The sequence below is a fragment of the Tachyglossus aculeatus genome, chromosome 2, assembly GCF_015852505.1.
Source record: "Tachyglossus aculeatus isolate mTacAcu1 chromosome 2, mTacAcu1.pri, whole genome shotgun sequence".
NCBI lineage: Eukaryota > Metazoa > Chordata > Mammalia > Monotremata > Tachyglossidae > Tachyglossus > Tachyglossus aculeatus.
In genome coordinates, this window is record NC_052067.1 from 42403733 (window position 1) to 42412453 (window position 8721).

Sequence of the window (8721 nt, forward strand, 5' to 3'; positions counted from 1 at the left end):
CAGTTAATTAACAGGTATGTGGAATGCCCCTCAGTGTGTAAATCTGTTAAAAATAGAAATCCCAACCTTAAACATCAAACCGATGTCCTCATCTCCTCCAAAATCGCCTCCACTGACTCTGAGAGTACCTTTAATCAGTGTGTAGATTTGTTAAAACTAGGAATCCAAACCTGAACATCAAACCCACATCCTCGTCTCCAAAATGGCCTCCCTCGAAACTGAGTCCTTTAATTAGTGTGTCAATTTGTTAAAAATAGAAATGCCCAAACTAAACATCAAATCCACGACCCCAACTCCGCCAAAATGGCCTCTCTTAATCCTTTCTTGTCTTGTCTTATGCTGTTGAGTCATTTCTGACCCATAGCGACACCAAGGACACATCTCTCCCAGAACTCCCTGCCCTCCATCTGCAATCAATCTCATAGTTTGTTCATAGAGTTTTCTTGGTCAAAATACGGAAGTGGTTTGCCATTGCCAGCTTCCATGCAGTAAACTGAAGTCTCCACCCTTGATTCTCTCCCGTGCCGCTGCTGCCCAGCATGGGTGAGTTTTGACTTGTGGTAGATTGCCTTCCACTCGCTAGCCACCACCCAAGCTAGGAATGGAATGGGTAGGCCTCTGTTTGACTCTCCCTCCCATAGCCGAGACTGGTAGAGTACTGAAAACTCTCCAGGTGCGACCCTGAGAGACTTAATCCTCTCTACCTATCCCAAATTCCAAACCATCTTCCCCATCTGGACTCACTAGCCTTCCAAATGCTCAACATCACCCTCTTCCTTAGATTTTGACTCCCTGGTATCCTTGTCTCCCTGTCACTCTCACCCCACCAACACCCAGCCCTGGATCACTCTGGCTGACTGGTTCCTCCTCTCTCACATGTGTACTGTTAAAACTTTTGTCCACATCTCATACAGAACACTGGCCCGGTCATATTTAACCCTCTCTCATGGATGCAATCTCTCATGATCCCTATTGGTGGCCTTTGACTCCCTCAGAGAGCCACCAGGATTCTTTATTCTCCCAACAGAATGGAATGACAAGCAATGTGACCAAGAGGGAAGAGCATTGGTCTGGGCATTGGATGACCTAGGTTCTAATCCTGGCTCTGCCAACTGCTCACTGTGTGACCTTGGGCAAGTCACTTCACTTCTCTGTGCCTCTGTTTTCTCAACTGTAAACTGAGGTTTAAGAACCTGTTTCTCCCTTCTACTTAGAGCCCGGTGTGGGATAGGGACTGTGTCCGACCTAATTAACTTGTACCTACCCCAACTCTTAGAATAGTGTTTGACAGATAGTAAGTGCCTTACGAATATCTTACAAAAAAGCTGATAAACATCACTATTACTAGGTCATACCAAGGGTCCATTCTGCAGTCATGTGGTTGGCTAGAAGGCCAACCAAGTAGTTATAGAAGAAACCTAATGTACATCTAACATATACCTAACACCTCTAACATCCCCTCTGATGACCCTTTATGGATCTATCATCCAATGACCCCTCAGATTGGTTGTTTTACAGACACAGTAAAACAAACCCTCACTCAGTGCTGCATCTCAGTTGGAAAGTAAGAGTCAATTGCTGTATATCCATCAGCATGGTGGCTATAATCAAGAAAAGACTGGCTCTATTGGAGCAGAAACTTCACAAGATAGAGAAGCAGCGCGGCTTATTGGACAGTGTTATGCATGTAGGAAGCACTCAATAAATGCCATCGATTGATTGATTGATTGACAGAGCACTGGCCTGAGAGTCAGAAGGACCTGAATTCTTATCCTGGCTCTGTCACATGTCTGCTGTGTGACCTTGGGCAAGTCGCTTCATTTCTCTGGGCCTCAGTGACCTCATCTGTAAAATTGGGATGAAGAGCTTGAGCTCCATGTGGGACAGGGACTGTGTCCAACCTGATTAACTTGTTCCTACCCCAGTATTTAGAACAGTGCTTGGCACATAGTAAGTGCTTAACAAGTACCATAATTCTTCTTCTTATTATTATGGTTCCAGGCATTTCAAACGTCAAACATGGCAGCACTCAAGGGGCAGCCTTTGTGTGCATAAAATACAGTTGTCAAACATGCAAACGCACAAGAGCGAACTGGTTCTATGTGCACATTCATTCATTCAATTGTATTTATTGAGCATTTGCTGTGTGCAGAGCACTGTACTAAGCACTTGGGAAGTACAAGTTGGTAACATATAGAGATGGTCCCTACCCAACAATGGGCTCACAGTCTAGAGGGGGAGACAGACAACAAAACGAAACAAGTGGACAGGTTTCAAGATGTCAGAACAAATAGAATTAAAGCTAAATGCACATCATTACCAAAATAAATAGAATAGTAAATATGTACAAGTAAAATAAATAGAGTAATAAATCTGTACAAACATATATACATAAACCGGTAGGTAAATTTGACCATTGATCTCCTTCAAATACAACAGAAACTATGTACATATATATATAAATCAATCAATGGGAAGCAGGTTGGCCTGGTGGAAAGAGACGGTCCAAAGAGTCAGAGGACCTGGGACCTAATCTTAGCTCTGGCCATTTTTTTGATGGTATTTAAGTGCTTACTATAGGCCAGCCACTGTTCTAAGCGCTGGGGTAGATACAAGGTAACCAGATAGGATACAGTCTGTGTCCCACCTGAGTCTCACAGTCTTAATCTCTATTTTACAGATGAGGTAACGAAGGCACAGAGAAGTAAAGTGACTTCTCCAAGGTCCCACAGCAGACAAGTGAAAGAGCTGGGCTTAGAACCCAGGTCCTTCTGATTCCCAGGCCCGTGCTCTATCCCTTAGGACATACCACTTCTCACTTCATTTGTTTACTGAGTGACCTTGGGCAAGTCACTTAACTTCTCTGTGCCTCAGTTTCCTCATCTATAAAATGGAGATTCAATGCCTGCTCTCCCCTGCTTAGACTCTAAGCCCCACTTAGGACAGGGATTGTGTTCGACCTAATTAACTTATATCTATCCCAGTACTTAGACCAGTGCTTGAAACAAAGTGCTTAACAAATATAATAATAGTATACACTCATTTATGTATACATACATATATATCTGCTTAATGTATGTATTTTTCTCACTTCAATTAAAAATAGTTTTGTATGCTCATTTCTCCCATTTAGAGTGTAAGCTCTCTGTAGGCAGAGAATGTACCACTTCGTTATCCTGTAATAATAATAATAATGATGATGGTATTTGTTAAGTGCTTACTATGTGCCAAGCACTGTTCTAAGCACTGGGGTAGATACGAGGTAATCAGGTTGTCCCACATAGGGCTCACAGTCTTAATCCCCATTTTACAGATGAGTGAACTGAGACACAGAGAAGTTACGTGACTTGCCCAAAGTCACACAGCTGACAAATGGCAGAGCTGGGATAAGAACCCACGACCCCTGACTCCCAAGCCCGGGCTCTTTCCACTAAGCCATGTACTTCCTAAGCACTTAGTACAGTGCAGTGCAATAAGTGGACACTCAATAAATGTGGTAAATACTACTACTAATTACTCCTATCCATCTAGTTCATCTGTAAAAAAGCCCTCAAATGTATGGACAGCAGGGAAGCAGCATAGCCTAGTGGAAAGAGCCTGGGCCTTGGCATCAGAGGACCTGGGTTCTATCCCAGCTCTGTCACCTGCTGCAGGGCCCTCAGCAAGCCACTTAACTTCTCCGTGCCTCAGTTCTCTCATCTGAAAAATGGGAGACTCGTATCTGTGCTACCTCTTACTTAGAATGTGAGCCCGATGTGGGACCTGATTAGCCAACTGCCCCACTTAGTATACCCCAGCACTTAGTATAGTGCTTGGCACACTGTAAACACTTAACAATCACAATTATTATTATTTGTTTGATCCCATTGCCCACTTTTTCTTCTCAATGTTCTCCCAACACCCTCAACTCTTCTCCCTCCCAGTTGCCTCACAGGTAAACCTCTCTCACCTGTTCTTGAAAGAAACCCCTTTATCTGATCCCTGGACCCAACTCTTTTCACCTTTTGAAAGCCCAGCCCATAGAACATTAATTCACAGGGAATCAATAGCTCCCATCACATCATTTTCCCCTAATGGGAGGTCGCTTAAGAAACACAATTTTCAGGTTAGGGCACAAATGACGGGTACTTATGAGCATTTTGTCATTACAGCTTTTGTAACCAGTGAGGTAATTCTCCTGTTGCAAAAACCTGTTTTGGAGAATCTGAGTGGGAGATAATCAAATCAGTAAAGTAGAGGAGTCTCCAGATTTTGAAAGAAACATGGGGATCTGTAAGAGTTTTGAGAGCCCATAGGAGAAGTGTAATATGAAAGACTGTGAAGAGAAGCATGAAATTTAATGCACTGCCTTTCTTACTCCATTGACCTTTAATATATTGAATCATTTTATGCTTTGATGACAAAACAGAAATCATTTCAGATCTCTAAAACATCACTATTTGTGGTGACTCAATATTGACTACATATTCCCCGGTTTTATCTTTATCCACCAGTGACTTCTCCTTTCTCATACTTCGGTCCCTGAAAATCTAGATTAGGGATGGGGCAAAAGAGAAGGCACAGGTATTCATTCATTCAGTCAGTCCTATTTATTGAGCGCTTACTGTGTGCAGAGCACTGTACTAAGCACTTGGAAAGTACAAATTGGAAACATAGAGATGGTCCCTACCCAACAATGGGCTCACAGTCTGGAAGGGTGAGATGGACAACAAAACAAAACAAGTAGACAGGTGTCAATACCATCAGAATAAATAGAATTATAGCTATATACACATCATTACTAAAATGGAATAATAAATATGTACAAATATATACAAGTGCTGTGGGGAGGGGAAGGGAGTAGGGCAGAGGGAGGGAGACGGGTGATGGGGGAGGAGGAGGAGGAGAGGAGAAAAGGGAGGCTCAGTTTGGGAAGGCCTCCTGGAGGAGGTGAGCTCTCAGTAAGGCTTTGAAGGGAGGAAGAGAGCTAGCTTGGCGGATGTGCGGAGGAAGGGCATTCCAGGCCAGCGGTAGGATGTGGGCCGGGGGTCAACAGCAGGACAGGCGAGAACGAGGCACAGTGAGGAGGTTAGTGGCAGAGGAGTGGAGGGCGCAGGCTGGGCTATAGAAGGAGAGAAGGGAGGTGAGGTAGGAGGACGTGAGGTGATGGAGAGTCTTGAAGCCGAGAGTGAGGAGTTCTTGCTTGATTCGAAGGTTGATAGGCAAACCCTGGAGATCTTTGAGGAGGGGGGTGACATACCCAGAGCATTTCTGTACAAACATATTCCAGGCAACAGAGTGAAGTATAGACTGAAATGGGGAGAGACAGGAGGTTGGGAGATCAGAAAGGCGGCTGATGCAGTAATACAGTCAGGATAGGATGAGAGATTGAGGGTATCAACCTTCACCTCTCTTATGAGTTTTTCCTGACAAGTAAATGTTATGTAGATGGCTTAAAATAGTACTTGCAAATGAGTGACATGCCTGCAGAAGCAATGTGGCCTAGTAGAAAGCAAGCAGATAGCACGCAGGCCTGGTTGTCAAAGGACCTGGATTCTAATTCTTACTTTGCCACTTGGCTGCTGTGTGACTTTTGGGCAAATCACTTAACTTCTCAGTGCCTCAGCTTCCTCATCTGTAAAATAGGGTTAACTGTTCTCCCTCCTACTTATGCCATGAGCCCTTTGTGGGACAGGGACTATGTCCAAACCTGATTAGCTTGCATCTACCCTAGCAGTTAGTAAAGTGTGGTGGCACATAGTAAACGCTTAACAAATACCACTATTATTATTATGCTTTTGGTTTGACCCTTTTAACTGGAATTTCTTTTAACGTCTGTCTCCTCTATTAGATTGTAAGCTCCTTGAGGGCAGAGGTCATGCCTACTAACTCCATTGTCTTCTCTCAAGCACTTAGTACAGTGCTGTGCATAAAGAAAGAGCTCAATAAATCCCATTGACTGACTGGATGATCCTTGTCTGGAAGATGATCAAAATCAATGAAGAAATATTAAGAAGCCAAATCTCTTCTACTTTAATTTCTGCCTGTTTTCCTTGTTCTGCCCTCAGTGACTATAATAATGATAATTGTGATATTTGTTAAGTGCTTACTATGTGCCAGGCACTGTACTAAGCACTGGGGGAGATACAAGCGAATCAGGTCAGACACTGTCCCTGTTCTACATGGGGCTCACAGTCTCAATCCCCATTTTATGGATGAGGCACCTGAGGCACAGAGAAGTGAAGTGACTACAGAGAACTGGTGGCCCTTTAGACTGTAAGCTCAAGGTGGGTAGTGATCATATCTACCAAACCTGTTATATTGTACCCTCCCAAGTTCATAGCACCCTGCTCTGCACACAGGAAGCATTCAATAAATGCAACTGATTGATTGCTTGGTCAGCTACCTTCCTTTCTGGCAAATCCTTCAAGTTCCCTAAAGTAGTTATTCCATCTCCCTTCATCCTTCTGTTCCCCAATTCCCTTCCTCATACCGCCAATTTTTCAATCACTAGATCATTTTAAGATCTCATCTCTTCCCCCTGTCCAATTTTTCCAAATCCTGATTAAGTTGTGGTGACCAGAATAGGAACTAGGCTTCTAATGAGGCTGCTGTGAGACCTTGGGTGAATCATTTAACTTCTCTGTGCCTTAGTAACCACTTCTATAAAATGGTAATTAAGACTGTGAGCCCCATGTGGGACAAGGACTGTGTCCAACCCAATTTGCTTATTCCCATCCCAGTACATAGTACAGTGCCTGGCACTGAAGCAGTACAGAACAACATAGTGGACCACTTCTTACCTCCTTCCCTACCCCACAGCACCTGTATATAGGTATATATGTTTGTACGTATTTATTGCTCTATTTATTTATTTATTTTACTTGTACATATCTATTCTATTTATTTTATTTTGTTAATATGTTTTGTTTTGTTCTCTGTCTTCCCCTTCTAGACTGTGAGCCCACTGTTGGGTAGGGACCGTCTCTATATGTTGCCAACTTGTACTTCCCAAGCGCTTAGTACAGTGCTCTGCACACAGTAAGCGCTCAATAAATATGATTGATTGATTGATTGATCGACTCTTAGTTGTAACTCCGGTCTGTAACAGCTCAAGGTGCTGCTTCATCTTTAGCCTACCACCCTTTGTGACCCTCAGGGCTATTTCATCATACAATGGATCCACTGATTTCCCTTAGTTCTGTATCTATGTTATGTGCATATCCATATTTATTTACATTAATGTATGTCTTCCTCCCTACACTGTAAGCTCACTGTGGATGGAGAATATATCTACCAGCTCTGTACTGTCCCAAGTGCTTAGTACCATACTCTGCACACAGTAAACACTCAATAAGTATGATTGACGGATTGATTGTGTTTGTGGTGTTTGTTTTTTTTTCACTACCTCCTACATACCCCAGATGAATTTCTTCATTGGAATTCCATTCCTGTTTCCCAACAGGAAGACAAGATTGTTATGGGCAGGGAACGTGTCTGCCAACTCCATGGTAGTGGACACAGTGCCCTCAGTACGGTGTTCTGCAGCGTGGCTCAGTGGAAAGAGCACGGGCTTGGGAGTCAGAGGACATGGGTTCAAATCCCAGCTTTGCCACATGTCTGCTGTGTGACCTTGGGCAAGTCACTTAAATTCTCTGAGCCTCAGTGACCTCATCTGTAAAATGGGGATTAAGACTGTGAGCCCTACGTGGGATAACTGATCACGTTGTATCCCCCCAGTGCTTAGAACAGTGCTTTGCACATAGTAAGCACTTAACAAATATTATCATTAGTATTATTATTATTCTGCATATAATTAGTGCTCAATAAATAGCATTAATAACGGAGATCCTGCTCTCCATTCTTTGGTTTGTTTGGCCTTTACTGATGCACAGTTCTTGTCTCTGTTACTCCTTCATTTGGCTTTTAGTAATGCAGTTCTTGCTGATTCAGCAGTGGCTGGCTCCCTAGTGTGCAGGTTTTTGTCTTCCTATCATTTTTTTTTCCTTTCACGGTATTCGTGTGGCACTGTACTAAGCTCTGGGGTAGATACAAACTAATCAGGATGGACACAGTCCTGTCCCATATGGGCTCACAGTCTCATTCCCCCATTTAAGAGATGAGGTAACTGAGGCCCAGAGAAGTGAAGTGACTTGCCTAAGGTCCCACGGCAGACAAGTGGTGGAGGAGGGATTAATTCAGGCCCTTCTGGCTCCAGGCCTTCACTTTATCCACTCTGCAGCTCCTTCTCTATTAACCTCCTTCTTTCCGAGGCTGGCTGGGGGCCATTTATTGCTTGTTTGCTTGTTTTGCACTCCAGAGCTTTGATGGGTAGCGAGAGAAGGTGAAAATCAAATGAGATAATTCTACATCTGATTTGCAGACCTCACCGAGGAGCTCTTGTGGACAAACATATTTCTGGGAAAGTCTAGTCTGAGATTTAGGAAGATCTGGTTGACAAAACTCCTGTGTTAGTAAGGCAGGTAGGTTTCACCCAACACAAACAGCAGTATTTATTAACAGTAATAGTAATAATAATGGCATTTATTAAGTGCTTACTATGTACAAAGCACTGTTCTAAGCACCGGGGAAGTTACAAGGTGATCAGGTTGTCCCACAGGGGGCTCACAGTTTTAAGCCTCATTTTACAGATGAGGGAACTGAGGCACAGAAAAGTTAACTGACTTGCCCAAAGTCACACAGCTGACAATTGGCAGAGCCGGGATTTGAACCCATGACCTC

At 43.5% G+C, this 8721-nt stretch overlaps 1 non-coding gene across 1 annotated transcript; it reads right to left on the reverse strand.

Annotated features, from left to right (window-relative positions):
• Positions 1 to 553: 553 nt before the first annotated feature.
• LOC119924896 lies at positions 554 to 691 on the reverse strand. The gene has a single exon (XR_005449575.1). It is a non-coding gene; the product is annotated as a small nucleolar RNA SNORA7 (small nucleolar RNA).
• Positions 692 to 8721: the final 8030 nt, after the last annotated feature.